This window comes from Chiloscyllium punctatum, chromosome 22, assembly GCF_047496795.1.
Source record: "Chiloscyllium punctatum isolate Juve2018m chromosome 22, sChiPun1.3, whole genome shotgun sequence".
Taxonomy (NCBI): domain Eukaryota; kingdom Metazoa; phylum Chordata; class Chondrichthyes; order Orectolobiformes; family Hemiscylliidae; genus Chiloscyllium; species Chiloscyllium punctatum.
The window spans coordinates 38,985,876-39,004,773 of NC_092760.1; the positions used below are offsets into that span (position 1 = coordinate 38,985,876).

The 18,898-nt window shown below is 41.8% G+C and overlaps 1 protein-coding gene across 1 annotated transcript in view; it reads left to right on the forward strand.

The window, feature by feature from the left end:
• Positions 1–18,898, forward strand: part of LOC140493883 (anoctamin-9-like) — a 199,356-nt gene that overhangs the window by 38,231 nt on the left and 142,227 nt on the right. The window lies entirely within an intron of this gene.

Consider the following 18,898-nt stretch of genomic DNA (forward strand, 5'->3'; position numbering starts at 1 on the left):
GACCTGTGTGGGAGATATTCAGGCTGCATGGGTAATGGGACAATGAATTTCTGAGGAGAAACTAATTAAAAACTGGCAGCTAGAAAATAGTCTACCAGTTATAAGTGGCAGGCAGTCATTGTACTGGAAGCTTGCTGACTAATGCCATTTTTAAAGAAACATTTACAATATTCAGGTAGGCTACAAAGGAAGAGCTTCAGATCAGTGGAAACTGTGGAGAACTGAGCTAATCATAATGTTCTCAAGAAAAGTCTGTGACAATACTATGACTTTAAGAGGTGCATTTGCTCCTGTTTTGTTTTGAAGAAAGGTTGAGCTGACCAGTCTGCTTCAAAGCCTATAAAATAAACAGCCTGTGAGGCCTTGGGTTTTTTCCTAAATCTGGAACAACAGAAGCAGTCTGAATGTGTGGGGTCAAGCTACTACAGGACCAGGACTTTCAACTTTTTAGTAGCTGTTGTTGGTGTCTTGAAGCTCAGTTTGGAAGCTGTAGTACCTCTCCATGCTACTCTCTCTCTCAGAGTTTTCTCTTGAGTTTTTTCTTCCTGGACTAGAGAAATAACTGTGTGATCATCTATTTTACTGAATTTGCCTTTTCCAATGTTGTGTTTATGGAATGTTATTGTATTGGAACAATTGCTGTTTAATAGTTAAATAATCTATCATTTTGTTAGTTTTCTAATAGAGTTAAGTTATTGCAAGTTTTTTCTTCCTTTTGTTGTATTTTAACTATTCTGTATGAATAAAGTGTATTTTGGTAGTTTGACCAATCGAATTGCACCCAGAATGCAACGTTTGACACTTACCATTAAAATAAGAAAAAGTTAGGGTCCAGGCTATCTCCTTAATATATTTTGATGGAGTATGGTTTGGTCCATTACAAATAGTACCAAACTTGAAATGTTAAAGTGGTTTCTGTCTCCACAGATCCTACCAGACCTGCTGAGCTTCTCCAGCATTCTGTTTGTTTCACATTTTCAGCATCTGTACTATTTTGCTTTACTTATTATCATAATGAAGAATTGCTTCAAGATTCAGCAGGGTTTCTGTGGAGTTGCTCCTGCATGCAGTAAGACAAAGAAGAGATGTATTTCCTGCAGACGAGAACCAGTCTTCATAACAAATCAGGCATGGCTAAAGTAGAATGTAACACTAATGGAGAAGCAATTTTCACCCACTGAACAATTTGGGCATAGAAGACAGAAACAAACAACCATGCCCAGTAAACACTTGTCTAGCAAGACATTCTTCTTTGAAGAGGGATGAGCAAGCAGTTAGAGAACTATAAAAACTGCACATTGGGCAGACAGTGTGACTAGGAAATCTAAATTCAAATACTTTGATTCCAGCAATGATTTTGAAAATATACAACCAACCCAGATCATACCACAATGTTTACTTTGCAAAATAGGTATAAATCACCAGTGAGGGTGAGTTGTCACACCTCCAAAGCATTACATTGAACGATGTAATGTTAGTCTTGTAAACTCTGTTTTATCTATTTGCAGTTACTGAATTGATATCATGTCCACATGTGCAACAACATATAATAATTTGGATTTTTTTTAAACTATAGCAGAAGAAGCATGTTGTTTTATGTCTCAGAGTTAGCATGTCAGTATACCTTTAAGTTACATGCTCATAGAGTCATAGAGATGTACAGCATGGAAACAGACCCTTCAGTCCAACCTGTCCATGCCGACCAGATATCCCAACCCAATCTAGTCCCACCTGCCAACACCCGGCCCATATCCCTCCAAACCCTTCCTATTCATATACCCATCAAAATGCCTCTTAAATGTTCAAATTGTACCAGCCTCCACCACGTCCTCTGGCAGCTCATTCCATACACGTACCACACCATGTGCGTGAAAAGATTGCCCCTTAGGTCTCTTTTATATCTTTCCCCTCTCACCCTAAACCTACGCCCTCTAGTTCTGGACACCCCGACCCCAGGGAAAAGACTTTGTCTATTTACCCTATCCATGCCCCTCATAATTTTGTAAACCTCTATAAGGTCACCCCTCAGCTTCCGACACTCCAGGGAAAACAGCCCCAGCCTGTTCAGCCTCTCCTTATAGCTCAAATCCTCCAAACCTGGCAACATCCTTGTAAATATTTTCTGAACCTTTTCATGTTTCACAACATCTTTCTGATGGGAAGGAGACCAGAATTGCATGCAATATTCCAACAGTGGCCTAACCAATGTCCTGTACAGCTGCAACATGACCTCCCAACTCCTGTACTCAATACTCTGACAATAAAGTAAAGCATACCAAACGCCTTCTTCACTATCCTATCTACCTGTGACTCCACTTTCAAGGAGCTATGAACCTGCACTCCAAGGTCTCTTGTTCAGCAACACTCCCTAGGACCTTACCATTTAAGTTTGTGAGACATGATTTCCCACACACAAAGCCATGTTGACTATCCCTAATCAGTCCTTGCCTTTCCAAATACATGTACATTACTGTACCTTAAGTGTGACCTGAGGGTATAAAGATCTCATGCTTTATTTTAACTGGGGTCAGATGAAGCAAGGTACAGTACTGGAAACATGTTTCTCTGTTGTAATGTATCAGCTTAATGTTAGCACAGATACACGTGACTATGAATGCAATATTTGTACATAATAGGCTGCTGTAATAATATATGTTGGATTTTTCTGTACCACGATATTCAGTCCCAAAGTGTCCATTGGGAATAAATTTCTCCCTGTATGCCCCGTGAAAACGCAGCCATCCAACCTCTGTTATACATTACAGCTCATGTCCTCGCAGGTTTACCTTTCTGAGGATATGACAACTGCTTTGCTTTGTCTTCCATCGATACAAACATACAGAGCAGGAGCAGGAGTAGGCCATTTGGTTCCTCGGGCCTGCTGCATCATTCAATAAACGCATAGCTAAACTACTTATATTTTGAATTCTGCATCCCAATCAACTCCATTAACCTTTGATTCTCCACCAATTGTCATTAAGAACATCAGGTTCAACTTTTAAGTTTCTTGTTACAATAAGAACTTGGTGAGTTTACATCACGTGGTGAAAACCAGGGCACAATATACTGTCATGATTACTCAAGACCATAATTTATTATCTGCATTCTTCAACAATTACTGACCTCTCGATGAAGTGAGAATTAAAAACAAATGGGAGCCTTCCTTCATCAATGAAGGCATGATTACTGCAATTACCAGTTATAGTGCTTAAAAAGTAATATTGCAAAAGCTATTTTGTGAATTTATTTCACAGTTGACCTTTGCTCTAATATGATGATTTTCCAACTTTGTGTCCAAATGAGTGATTTGCAGGCTCCACCTGTGAGCCATGCATTTCCCTATATCCTTGACATTTCCTTTTTTATGTTGCTGCTCCTGTATCTCAATGACCATTCAACCTTTCCTTGTTTAGGTTAAGCCCTTTGGCATTACTATTATTGTGTCCGCTGCTGGCTCTGCATCCTCCCTATTTATAGGGGGGAGTAAGTATAACCTGCTTGAACCTGCCCTTTTTGAGAACACCCACTCCCCTCCAATTAACTATCAGGTTTCACTTGACAATTAGTAACTGCTTTCTATCACTGTCACCATTCTCTCAGTCCCATACAGTGAGATTCTTCAGACCTGAGCTGCATGCTTTTCCCAGGTTGTCTTGGACTTCCTTCTGATAAGCCTTCTATCCATTAGTAATGTAAACCTCTGTGGCTGTCTGTGCCCATCCCCTGGACTGAATGGGATTTCAATTGTTTGGGAATATTTGGGGATTATGTATTCCCAAACTGAGAATTGCACCAGCCCCTTGATTTGGAGGTATCCCCTGAGTGAATAAAGTCAACCGTCATGCCAGTAAACATTCGTCTCCTTTGACTTTCACACATTGTGATTTTCTTTCAGCTTGTTTCAATTTCTTTGTCATAAACTGCTGGCACATGCTGCAACTCTGACATTGATGCAGCACTATGCCATACAGTAATGTGTAATCCATCTCTGACTGAAATGTTTGCTTTTCATTGCTCCCATTGTCACAAGTGGACTAACTCTTCTCCTGTGCTAAAAAACAAGTTAACGTACAGAATATTCCTGTTAATAAATCAGCATTATAGACTTTGTACAGGAGAAAAAACAAATCTAGAATTAAGAATCTCATGTCGACCTGAAACAACTATTGACTATCAGAAAATCCCATATGTTTCACTAATGTCCTTTAGGGTAGGAAACTGCTGTCCTTACTTGGTCTGGCCTACATGTGACTCCAGACCCACAGCAACATGGTTGACTCTTAATGCCTCGAGGTAATTAGGGATGGGCAATAAATACTGGCCTGGCCAGCAATGCCAACATTGAAATGAATAGTAAAAAAGAAAATAGGCTAAGACACAGAGGCTGCTGGCTTCTAATACAATGCTAAGACTTTGTGCACTAAAAAGGAGACTAAGATGCAGAAGATACCTTCTGTGGGCGGCACGGTGGCACAGTGGTTAGCACTGCTGCCTCACAGCGCCAGAGACCCGGGTTCAATTCCCGACTCAGGCGACTGACTGTGTGGATTTTGCACATTCTCCCTGTGTCTGCTTGGGTTTCCTCCGGGTGCTCTGGTTTCCTCCCACAGTTCAAAGATGTGCAGGTCAGGTGAATTGGCCATGCTAAATTACCTGTAGGTTAGGTAAAGGAGTAAATGTAGGGGAATGGGTCTGGGTGGGTTGCACTTCGACGGATCGGTGTGGACTTGTAGGGCCGAAGGGCCTGTTTCCACACTGTAAGTAATCTAAATCTAAGTAATCTAATCTAATACCTGCTTCTAAGTAGACTGGAGGTTGGCTAACATGGTGCCACTGTTTAAGAAGGGTGGTAAGGACAGGCCAGGGAACTATAGACCAGTCGATGGTGAGCAAGTTGTTGGAGGGAATCCTGAGGGACAGGATGTACATGTATTTGGAAAGGCAAGGACTGATTAGGGATAGTCAACATGGCTTTATGTGTGGGAAATCATGTCTCACAAACTTAATTGAGTTTTTTGAGGAAGTAACAAGATCAGGGCAGAGTGGTAGATGTGATCTGAATGGACTTCAGTAAGGTATTTGACAAGATTCCCAAGGGAGACTGATTAGCAAGGTTAGATCTCATGAAATACAGGGAGAACTAGCTATTTGGATACAGAAATGGCTCAAAGGTAGAAGACAGAGGATGGTGGTGGAGGGTTGTTTTTCAGACTGGAGGCCTGTGACCAGTGGAGTGCCACAAGGATCGGTGCTGGGTCCTCTACTTTTTGTCATTTACATAAATGATTTGGATGTGAGCATAAGAGGTACAGTTAGTAAGTTTGCAGATGACGCTAAAATTGGAGGTGTAGTGGACAGCGAAGAGGATTACCTCAGATTACAACGGGATCTTGACCAGATGGGCCAATGGGCTAAGAAGTGGCAGATGGAGTTTAATTCAGATAAATGCGAGGTGCTGCATTTTGGGAAAGCAAATCTTAGCAGGACTTATATACTTAATGTTAAGGTCCTAGGGAGTGTGGCTGAACAAGAGACCTTGGAGTGCAGGTTCATAGCTCCTTGAAAGTGGAGTCGCAAGTAGATAGGATAGTGAAGGAGGTGTTTGGTATGCTTTCCTTTATTGGTCAGAGTATTGAGTACAGGACTTGGGAGGTCATGTTGCGGCTGTACAGGACATTGGTTAGGCCACTGTTGGAATATTGCATGCAATTCTGGTCTCCTTCCTATTGGAAAGATGTTGTGAAACATGAAAAGGTTCAGAAAATATTTACAAGGATGTTGCCAGGATTGAAGGATCTGAGCTACAGAGAGAGGCTGAACAGGCTGGAGCTGTTTTCCCTGGAGCGTCAGAAGCTTAGGGGTGACCTTATAGAGGTTTACAAAATGATGAGGGGCATGGATAGGGTTAATAGGCAAAGTCTTTTCCCTGGGGTCAGGGAGTCCAGAACTAGAGGGCATAGATTTAGGGTGAGGGGGGAAAGATATAAAAGGGACCTAAGGGGCAACCTTTTCACACAGAAGGTGGTACGGGTATGGAATGAGCTGCCAGAGGAAGTGGTGGAGGCTGGTAAAATTGCAACATTTAATAGGCATTTGGATGGGTGTATGAATAGGAAGGGTTTGGAGGGATATGGGCCGTGTGCTGGCAGGTGGGACTAGATTGGTTGGGATATCTGGATTAGTGGTGCTGGAAGAGCACAGCAGTTCAGGCAGCATCCAACGAGCAGCGAAATCAACGTTTCGGGCAAAAGCCCTTCATCAGGAATAAAGGCAGTGAGCCTGAAGCATGGAGAGATAAGCTAGAGGAGGGTGGGGGTGGGGAGAGAGTAGCATAGAGTACAATGGGTGAGTGGGGGAGGAGATGAAGGTGATAGGTCAAGGAGGAGAGGGTGGAGTGGATAGGTGGAAAAGAAGATAGGCAGGTCGGACAAGTCAAGGAGACAGTAACTGAGCTGGAAGTTTGAAACTAGGATGAGGTGGGGGAAGGGGAAATGAGGAAGCTGTTGAAGTCCACATTGATGCCCTGGGGTTGAAGTGTTCCAAGGCGGAAGATGAGGCGTTCTTCCTCCAGGCGTCTGGTGGTGAGGGAGCGGCGGTGAAGGAGGCCCAGGACCTCCATGTCCTCGGCAGAGTGGGAGGGGGAGTTGAAATGTTGGGCCACGGGGCGGTTTGGTTGATTGGTGCGGGTGTCTCGGAGATGTTCCCTAAAGCGCTGTGCTAGGAGGCGCCCAGTCTCCCCAATGTAGAGGAGACCACATCGGGAGCAACGGATACAATAAATGATATTGGTGGATGTGCAGGTAAAACTTTGATGGATGTGGAAGGCTCCTTTAGGGCCTTGGATAGAGGTGAGGGAGGAGGTGTGGGCACAGGTTTTACAGTTCCTGCGGTGGCAGGGGAAAGTGCCAGAATGGGAGGGTGGGTCGTAGGGGGGTGTGGACCTGACCAGGTAGTCACGGAGGGAACGGTTTTTGCGGAAGGCGGAAAGGGGTGGGGAGGGAAATATATCCCTGGTGGTGGGGTCTTTTTGGAGGTGGCGGAATTGTCGGTGGATGATTTGGTTGATGCGAAGGTTTGTAGGGTGGAAGGTGAGCACCAGGGGCGTTCTGTCCTTGTTACGGTTGGAGGGGTAGGGTCTGAGGGCGGAGGTGCGGGATATGGACGAGATGCGTTGGAGGGCATCTTTAACCACGTGGGAAGGGAAATTGCGGTCTCTAAAGAAGGAGGCCATCTGGTGTGTCCTATGATGGAACTGGTCCTCCTGGGAGCAGATACGGCGGAGGCGGAGAAATTGGGAATACGGGATGGCATTTTTGCAAGAGATAGGGTGGGAAGAGGTGTAATCCAGGTAGCTATGGGAGTCAGCGGGTTTGTAAAAAATGTCAGTGTCAAGTCGGTCGTCACTAATGGAGATGGAGAGGTCCAGGAAGGGGAGCGAGGTGTCAGAGATAGTCCAGGTAAATTTAAGGTCAGGGTGGAATGTGTTGGCCCTTAAATTTACCTGGACTATCTCTGACACCTCGCTCCCCTTCCTGGACCTCTCCATCTCCATTAGTGACGACCGACTTGACACTGACATTTTTTACAAACCCGCTGACTCCCATAGCTACCTGGATTACACCTCTTCCCACCCTATCTCTTGCAAAAATGCCATCCCGTATTCCCAATTTCTCCGCCTCCGCCGTATCTGCTCCCAGGAGGACCAGTTCCATCATAGGACACACCAGATGGCCTCCTTCTTTAGAGACCGCAATTTCCCTTCCCACGTGGTTAAAGATGCCCTCCAACGCATCTCGTCCATATCCCGCACCTCCGCCCTCAGACCCCACCCCTCCAACCGTAACAAGGACAGAACGCCCCTGGTGCTCACCTTCCACCCTACAAACCTTCGCATCAACCAAATCATCCACCGACATTTCCGCCACCTCCAAAAAGACCCCACCACCAGGGATATATTTCCCTCCCCACCCCTTTCCCCCTTCCGCAAAGACCGTTCCCTCCGTGACTACCTGGTCAGGTCCACACCCCCCTACGACCCACCCTCCCATTCTGGCACTTTCCCCTGCCACCGCAGGAACTGTAAAACCTGTGCCCACACCTCCTCCCTCACCTCTATCCAAGGCCCTAAAGGAGCCTTCCACATCCATCAAAGTTTCACCTGCACATTCACCAATATCATTTATTGTATCCGTTGCTCCCGATGTAGTCTCCTCTACATTGGGGAGACTGGGCGCCTCCTAGCACAGCGCTTTAGGGAACATCTCCGAGACACCCGCACCAATCAACCAAACCGCCCCGTGGCCCAACATTTCAACTCCCCCTCCCACTCTGCCGAGGACATGGAGGTCCTGGGCCTCCTTCACCGCCGCTCCCTCACCACCAGACGCCTGGAGGAAGAACGCCTCACCTTCCGCCTTGGAACACTTCAACCCCAGGGCATCAATGTGGACTTCAACAGCTTCCTCATTTCCCCTTCCCCCACCTCATCCTAGTTTCAAACTTCCAGCTCAGTTACTGTCTCCTTGACTTGTCCGACCTGCCTATCTTCTTTTCCACCTATCCACTCCACCCTCTCCTCCTTGACCTATCACCTTCATCTCCTCCCCCACTCACCCATTGTACTCTATGCTACTCTCTCCCCACCCCCACCCTCCTCTAGCTTATCTCTCCATGCTTCAGGCTCACTGCCTTTATTCCTGATGAAGGGCTTTTGCCCGAAACGTCGATTTCGCTGCTCGTTGGATGTTGCCTGAACTGCTGTGCTCTTCCAGCACCACTAATCCAGTATTTGGTTTTCAGCATCTGCAGTCATTGTTTTTACCTGGTTGGGATATCTGGTCGGCATGGACGGATTGGACCAAAAGGTTTGTTTCCATGCTGTACATCTCTATGACTCTATGACTCTTGATTTTAAAGTGCAGCAATTCCTCCCATAGTCGTAGGTTTCACAACAGTGCTTTTTCCCATTAAGATCCACTGTCACAAATAGGGAAAAAAAATGCTGTCTTTACAAAAGGCTGATAGATTATTGAACTATCAGGAAGTTGAGAACTATGATGAGCTGGCATGAAATAGGGGTTGAGGTCTGGGACAGCTCAGCCATGATCTCGTTGAATGTCAGAGCAGACTTGTGGAGTGGAATGGCCTTCTCTTACACCTATTTATTATGTTGTTATCATAGAATCATCTGTCACAATCTAACTGCTGATTAATAACTTACAAAACATTACTTGCTTCCTTTTGTCTTGTGTATCTCCTTGACTCAATATGCTTTTTTTTTAACAACTTGTCCTTACAACATTTAAAAGTTTTATTTCTTGTTTCTTAGTACAAAACTTTATTCTTTTTCTTTAAAAAGATAGTTTGGTTTTAATTTATCTTCTTACGAAAGAACTTCTTGCTCCACTTCTCTGCTGATATGTTTAGTTAATAATTGTCATCATTACATATAATTTACCTTAGTTAATAATTGTAATCATTACATATAATTTACCTTTTTTCCATTATTTGTCGATGGTCAATTCATAGAATCCTTACACTGTGGAAACAGGCCCTTCGGCCTAAAAAGTCCACACCGATCCTCCAAAGAATAACCCAGCTAGACCATTCCCCTAACCTTTTAGTCTACATTTACCCCTGACTAATGCACTCTACTCATCCCTGAACACTATGGACAATTTAGCATGGCCAATTCACCTAACCTGCACATATTTGAACTATGTGCGAAAATGATCTTTGCCATTTTCTTCTCAGTTTATCTCTTTTTACATATAAAATACGTGCTTTTAGACAGTTTTCCTAGCCTCTTACTTTTCAGAAAACATACTTTTATTTTGGTAACTCAGCCTTCCTCTAATATACTGTTGTATATTACACGTGTAAAATATTTTCCTTCCAGAAATATGTCTCGAAGTAGTTAACATCAAAAACAAAAACAAAAATTGGTGGAGAAACTCAGCAGATCTGGCAGCATTTATGGAGAAAAACATTTCAGGTTCAGTAACCCTAACGTCAGATCCAGCTCTAACATTTGTTTAAACTGAATGCTGAGTTGTTCTTATGCAACAATGATTCATAAAATCCCTAGTGTGGAAACAGGCCCTTTGGCCCAGCCAGTCCACACCAACCCTCTGAAGAGTATCCCACCCAAATCCATTCCCCATTACTCTACATTTAACCCTGATTAATGCACCTAACCTACATACCCCTGAACACTATGGGCAATTTAGCATGGCCAATTCATCTAACCTACAAATCTTTGTGATGAAGAGAAGAAAACCAGAGCACCTGGTGAAACCCACGCAGACACAGATAGAATGTGCAAACTCCACACAGATAGTCGTCTGAGGCTGGAATTGAACCCAGGTCCCTGGTGCTAACCACTGAGCACCTTGTTGCCTACAGTTATTGCACTTAATATGCATTATTTATATGACAGGCATTTCCCCACTGGTTTAGTGTCAGATAAACTGGGTTGCTTGCACGTAATGTACCCAGTGCACAAAGCAGCATCTTATTGGACCATAATGAAAAGAGTTAAATCGGATTCTTTCAGTTTAAACCACACAAACTGTATGTATTGCACAGTCAAAGAAAAGACCAACCCATGTAGCTGAAGATAATGTTTTACTTTTATGTTTATTTCAGAATTCGAATTATAAGTTTTATTCTTCGGAGGACAACTGTCCCAAACTGTGGTAAGAATTATAATTCAATGGAAAATGGAGACAATCTGTGTGGTAAACGTAATGATGTTTAACATAAATAGATTTTTAATGTAATACAGAAATAAAATGTGCTGTAGAAACTCAGTGAGTCTATCAGCTTTTGCAGATACAAAAACAGACAACATTTCCAGACCAATGACATTTCTGAGGTACATTTTGTGTTGCTCACAAGACACTGCACAGATAGCATTTGTTATGTATAGTTAATTGGAACTACCCAAATGCTCCAGCAATTGGCTAGGACTCAGAGAAACTGGACTTTTTAAAATTTAATGTTCACCCTATTCCTTATTGGCCAATACAGTTTTCAGCATGCCTGTTCCATGACTGATGATCTTCCTATCTACAATGTGTATATCTGAAACTCTGCACTTGAAGAATTTAATGATATATTTTTCATCATCTTGGATATCTACGAAAGCTTTTAATCAGCTTAATTTATGTTCAGAACTGTTAAACTTCCAGCAAGGGATATCCCTTGCCTAATCCACTAACCTACACATCCATGGACAATATGGGCAATTTAGAGTGTTCAGTGTTTGGACTGTGGGAGAAAACCAGAGCACTGAGACGAAACCCACACAGACACAGGGAGAACGTGCAAACTCCACACAGACAGTCGCCTGAGAGTGGAAGTAAACCCAGGTCCCTGGCGCTGTGAGGCAGCAGTGCTAACTACTCAGCCACCATGCTGTCCATGCCATTACTAAAGTTAGTAATGCTCCATTTACAATTAACTTATGGATATCCCAGAACTCTCTTTTTTAATTTGTTCTGTGTTCCTTTTCCAATGCTAATAATTGCTATCAGTAATCCCACAACCAGGCTATTAATTATTTGTTGGTTTCACTCCTCAGTTCCAATCTTCAACTTAATTTAAATCATAAGCCCCAGTGTGCTAAACCTTCATTCTTCTCAATATGCAATCATTCAGTAATTTGAAGACAAAAGTTTATTTGGATTTTTCATATATCTAATTAGAAATTTCATTTTTTTATTCTTGGTAATCCCAGCCTTAACCTATTGATATTAAAGTCACTGAATCATGCATCCTTTTGCATATCAAGTCTGCATTGACCTATCCACAGTAATTTTAAGCATTTAGCCAATTGTCTTGAATGTTATGACATTTAAAGTAATTATCCTGTACCTTTTAAAGGCGATGAGGTTTCCCACATCCATCACAGTCCCAGGCAGTGCATTCCAGATTCCCAACATCTTCTGCATGAAAAATATTTTCCTCAAATCCTTCTGTCCTTCACCTTAAAATAATGGCCCCATGTTATTAATTCTTCAACTAAGGGGAACACTTGTTTCCTGTCACCATGTCCATGCCCCTTTACACCTCTATCATGTCCCCCGCCAGCCTTTCTGCTCGAAAGAAAGCAACCTGAGCCTCCAGCCTGTCTTTGTGATAAAATGTTCCATCTTAAGCAATATCGTGGTGAATCTCCTCTGCACCCGCTGCAGTGTAATCACATCCTTCTTATTCTGAGGTCACCAGAAATACACACAATACTTCAGCTATAGCCTAACCAAAGTTTTGGTTAGCTGTAACTTAAGCCCCCTGCTCTTATTATCTATGTTATGACTGATAAAGGCAGGTGTTCCATATGCCTTCTTAACTTCTCTATTAACCTGTCCTGTCACCTTCAGCGATCATTGGACAAGCATCTCAAGCTCCATCTGTTCCTCAGTGTCCTGCTCCTTATGTCCTGGCATTCATTTAGTACTCCTTTTTCTTGTTAATCCATCTAAAGTGCATCACTTCATACTCATCAGGACTAAACTCCATCTGTCACTGATTGGCCCATCTGACAAATCCATCTATTTACTCCTGTAACCTAAGACCTTCCTCGCTATTAATCACCCTGTTAAATTTCATGTTATCTGCAAACTTAGTTACCATACCACCACATTCTGTCTACGTCATTTATACATGATGTATATAATGTCAGCAGCCTATCTTTACATCACCAGCTCTGCCCTAGTGAGAGCAACATGGATGAGACACTTGTATTCTCCTAGTGTTTTCCATGTTACTATTGGAAAAAGTCATATCCCAGAATTAAAACTGGCTTGATAGATTCTATTTTAAAATTTTAATGTGGTGGCCATTTACTGAAACATAAGCACACAAGGCTGTAGATTTTCTTTACTACCTAGGACCAATAAATGATAATTTATTACTTAAAAGCAAAATGATAAAATAAAACAAACTAAGCTTATCTAATTATATAGTTTGAAATATCTTAAAACACACAGAAAAGCCAGGTTTATATCTTTTTCCCAAAAACATCACATTATAATTGCAAATTCTGTTTCAGCTTTTTACCTTTGGTTCAACAGGAATACTTAAAACTGAGAGCTTAGACTTTCTCAGTCTTTTAACAAAGTGCTGATTTCTAACTAAAGTTACTCAAATAATCTTTCTACTAATGTAACTTATTTCCTGGGGTATTTTACACTCCTTTCTAGGAGGGAAAGTGTATTGTACCTCTCTTTCCAGTTATGTCTGAAACTGCTCAAAAACTTCAATCTCTGAGTTTCCTAAGCCAAACTCAATCCTTAGTTATCCTAAAGCAAAAGCAAATGAATGTCTCTTGATTTAGATTTAATTACATTACAGTGTGGAAACAGGCCCTTTGGGCCAACAAGTCCACACCAACCCGCCGAAGCGCAACCCACCCATACCCCTACATTTACCCCTTCCCTAACACTACGAGCAACTTAGCATGGCCAATTCACCTGACCTGCACATCTTTGGACTATGGGAGGAAACCGGAGCATCCAGAGGAAACTCACGCAGACACGGGGAGAACGTGCAAACTCCACACAGTCAGTCACCTGAGGCGGGAATTGAACCCGGGTCTCCGGCGCTGTGAGGCAGCAGTGCTAACCACTGTGCCACCGTGCTGCCCACAACAGATGTTTATACTCCATATCACAAATCTAGCACAGGACAAACTACCTTCCATTAACACTTGAGAGGTTCCCTGCTGTTTGAAATGTCATGTATTACATCACGCATGGATTCAGAAAGACATTTTTTTTAAACCCTTCACAAAAGGAACCAACTTCTATCTACCATTGTTTTGAAAACAAACTGTAATATATGCATACATTTGTATACATATAAAAATCAGGCACTTTTTATCACAATTGATTTTGGCCATTTTATATATTAACACAATGAAACTACAAGAAAATTCACTGATTGATTTTGCAATACTTTCAGTGATCCGTTTCACTTCCTGCTTTCATTATCTCATACTTTCAATTACAGACATGACCCCTAATCTATTACAGTCTGGGGAGAGATAATAGTCTTGATTGACTACAAGATCATAAGATATAGAACATAGAACATTAAGGCACAGTAAAGGCCCTTTGGCCCTTGATGATGCGCCGACCTGTGAAATCAATCTGAAGCCTATTTATCCTACACTATTGTATTTTCATCCAATTATCTGATTATCCAATGACCATTTAAATGCCCTTAAAGTTGGTGATTCTACAACAGTTGCAGACAGGGCGTTCCACGCCTCTTCTGCTCCCTGAGTAAAGAAACTACCTCTGATATCTGTCCTATATCTATCATCCCTCAATTTAAAGCTATGTCTCCTCGTGCTAGCCATCTTCATCCGAGGAAAAAGGCTGTCATTGACCACCCAACCTAACCCACTGGCTATCTTAGATGTCTCAATTAAGTCACCTCTCAATCTTCTCTCTAATGAAAACAGCCTCAGGTCCCTCAGCCTTTCCTTGTAAGACCTTCTCACTGTACCAGGCAACATCACCTCTGAACCCTTTACAAAGTTTCCCCATCCTTCCTATAATGCAATGATCAGAACTGTATGCAATACTCCAAGTGTTGCTGCACCAGAACTTTATACAGATGCAACATGACCTTGTGGCTTTCCTGTAATACACTGATCAGAACTGTATGGAATATTCCAAGTGCGGTAGCACCAGAGTTTTATACAGCCGCAACATGACCTCTTGGCTCCGAAACTCAATCCCTCTACCAATAAAAGCTAACACACCGTATACCTTCTTAACAATCCTATCAACCTGAGCGGCAACTTTCAGAGATCTATGTCCATGGACTTATAGGAACAGAAATTGTCTGTTAAGCCCATCAAATCTGCTCCACCATTTGATTAGATTCCCTACAGTGTGGAAACAGGCCATCTGGCCCCATAAGTGCACACCAGCCCTCCAAAGAGTAACCCACCCAGAACCATTTCCCTCTGACTAATGGACCTAACACTATGAGCAATTTTGCATGGCCAATTCACTTAATCTGTACATCTTTGGACTGTGGGACGAAACCAGAGCACCCGGAGAAAACCCACGCAGACATGGGGAGAACGTGCAAGCTTCACACAGACAGTCGCCCAAGGCTGGAATCAAACCCGAGCCTCTGATGCTGTGAGGTAGCTTGCTAACCACTGAGCCACCGTGATCTTAGCTGACAAGACATACTTAAAAGTAAAAAGCATTTTAAGTCTGGTTTGAGTGGTATGACCCACAAAAACAGACAGGTTTTCTTAGAAGTTTGAAAAAGAATAAATGTTTCTTTCTTATCACCTGAATGTAGTTGCAATGGGAATCATTCCCACATACATTTGCTGTGAGCAATGGAAAACCAATTTTAAAATTTCACTTCAGGACTATGCTAGAGCCTGCTGGATTGAATCCATAATGGCTGCAAGAAACCCTGACACCTTCCCCAGCATATCGCCAGATCGACTGCCTTCCAACCATCTGAGAAAATTCAGCCAATTGTATTTAAATAGAAATTCAAAAATGCAAAGTCCTTTTTCAAGTTACTATTGTTGTGGACCTAAACATTATGAGACTTTATACCTTCTTGTTTTCCTTATGTCATACTACCAACAAACTATTAAAATTTATTACACCACTCTTTATTGTACCCAACTTCTTATGCCCTACAATAAGTAAAGGCATTCTAGCCAAGATTTTCAGTGATAAAATACCAATCTGTGGGTAAGGTGAGTTCGGAAGTCTTTCAAGATAAACATGATTTATGGACTGAAAGTGGTTACGTGGTCAAAATGGTTAATCATTGCATGATTGGAGCTGATTCCTTTTGCATTGCTTGGACATAAATATATTATCTTTCTTGAAAACAGGAGGTCTTCGTGAATTTCTAAACAATAAGACATTTGAAACAGTCTTCCCGCTTCATGAGGTAAACACTGATACTTATCTTGATAAAACAAAATGTCATAGGATGTTTTTGTTAAACTTCCTAAAGAATTAGTTAAATTACTTAGCACTTAAAGAAATATGCCTTTTATTTGATAGAAGTTTCACGGTAGGTTATTAGCTTAGAACTCAGGAAAATAATGATGCCATTCTGTACTGCTGCCAGAAATTCACTATTTGTAGTTCCATCTTAATAAAGTCAATCAGAATCTGAATACCATGTTGAAAGAATATGCAATGCCACCATTACATAGTTGTCCACTGTAATGAAGATTTTAACCAGAAATACCACAAATGAGAAGAGTTAGGAGATTTTTAGAACGAAGGAAGTTATCGGTATGATGCATCTTGGAGTTCATGTGCTATGGAGATATGTTACTAGTACTTCTTATTTTATTCCAGTAATGGTACTTGAAAAAAGAGGAAGTGTACATTGAAGATGGTGATTGGAAAATGGCAGATGGACTTAAATCAAATAAGGCGGCAAAATGGTCTTAGTAAATATAAAACAATTGAAATCATCAGCAATAATTATCAAGAAGGAACTAGAGATGAGATGAGCCCCATTGCTGGGCAATGGCTATTTAATTAAGGTATGCTATTTCTGGCAGTTATGTTGAGCTGGAAATTTGAGTCCATCATGCTATAGATACCAGAGGCTCCGTCAGTGGCATGCACTAGACTCCTATCACAACCTTCAAAATGCTAAGAGCATAATATATATGAGTTGTGCAGTGCTAAGGGCACTAGCATGTATGACTTGTGCTTGCATTAGAGGCATCATTACTAGCCGGATCATTATTACAGAACACAGTTCCATTTGATCAGATGTATATTGTTGAAATTTGGATTGTGCTGATCGACTGAATGTACATGCCATCTACTCTAAAAATATTATGTGTTCAGGAAGAGGTACACCAGATGAATGCTATTTAAAGGGCTAGATACCCAATTTGCAGAAAAAGGTGATCTTTATAACTGCTGCTATTGCCAAGTTTGTCAAAGTCACTTTGGAAGCATTGTGCTGAGTTGCTGAATTTGGCAAGGAGTATTGCAACATTCTCCCAGAAAGAGCAGAACATTTGGTGATCTGTTGACAGATTGTCTGCTGAAGATATCGGTATCTCTGGATCATATGACTTGAAGATAGAGCAGTCGCTCCATAGACAAAGGTGTTTTGTGGAGGGAAGAAGAAACAGGAAGGTGGCATCTGGGATCCCTTAGGTTCTGAAGATGTATCCTTGGGCACCTGCTCAAACCCCTGTTCACTTAGGTCAGTATTTCTTCATCATACAACACCTTCATATTATCTTGTAATGTTCTACCATAGTTTGCTTTTGGCCAAAATGCTACGACAAAAGACACAAACAAGAGCTTCACCATAATAATTTTATCAAACAACAGACAGACTATGAGTCCCAGCAAAGTACTACAAAAGTGCTCAAGATCCAAAATAAAAACAAAGTGCAGGAAAAACCTAACAGTATTTGTGGAGACAGACGAGCTAATGTTTCGAGAACACTGACTCCATTTCTGAACAGAATCATTGGACATGAAATGTTAACTCTGTTTCTGTTTCCACAGAATCTGCCAGACTTGAAGAGATTTCACAGTAATTTATGCTTCTGTTGCATAACCTGTGAGGGCTTTCAGCGCTGAGGTCTGCAACTATGATAACAGCTGTTAGAGCCTATGGCATCAGGCATGAATCTTCTGACCTCAGTCTGAGCATTCCCTGAGGCACTGAAGTTGACCTGATGGCTTCTGACCGTTGCAATAGAAGCTAAGATTTCAGCCACCATAATGGTGAATGGTGAAAATTATACCTACATCTGATACCATCATACCTCTGCAAAGGCATTAACTGAATGTATAAATATAAATCAGCAGAATCTTATATGCACCTGAACAAAATGGGCTATGGTGAAATGTGTGGCAGAACTGACAATTATTGCATCTTTTATGCATTTGCCAAATGGTGAGAGTTTCTCACAGGGGGTGGAAAATTGCCAATTAACAGGGATTATAGCTTGTTAAATTCCTTATTAAACCAACCTCATTTATATGCGTGTCTTATCAAATGTGCTGAAAGAACAGTCCCCACACCCATGCCCAATCCTGAAGAAGGATTCCACCCGAAACATTGACTTCTACATCTCCTGATGCTGCCTGGTTTGCTGTGTTCTTCTAGCCTCCTGCCTGTCTACTTTGGATTCCAACATATACAGTATTTTTGTCTCTAACCAAATGTGCTGAACATATTTGATGTCTAGAATTTTTGACATAGCAGTCAGAACAGGTACCTGTTGCCTTTTTACCCGCTGGCTATGAACAATCTTCGTATTGCTCAGAATGAACAGTAAATCAAAGATAGACTGTATATCGGTTAGGAGGTTGACCATGTTCAGGTAACTGGTCAGAATATTCCTAATTGGGGGTCCATGTCCTTCTAATCCAGGGAGTGGGTTATAGTTAGCCTTATGGCTCTATAGTGCTCAGCCTGCGGTAGGGCTAACTTGGTCAGGCAAACTTGCAGGCAGTTCAGGATCTGGGCCCTTCTTGTCCTGGTTCAGTTGTTGAGGTGATGGTTCATGGATTTGACAACCTGATTTCCAAAGCTATTCCTTTAAGGACAAATGTAGTAAGGTAGTAGTGGACTACCAATTGAAATATAACAGTATGAAAGTTCTGATGTTATGTATAAAAGTTTTTAGGACATAGATCAGCAATTTGGGTATAAAACAAAGTCTGTTACCTTTCATTTGTAAATGTAGGGAGCTTTGGAGAGATAGTATCAGGATCTCAAAATAATGATTAAGGCATATTATCATGAAAATCCACAGGATTGAAACAAGGGAATAGATGTTTTCAGTAATATTACCAGAGAATCCCCAAATTAATCTACTAGGTTTACTTCATTCAAATTGATCTATAGT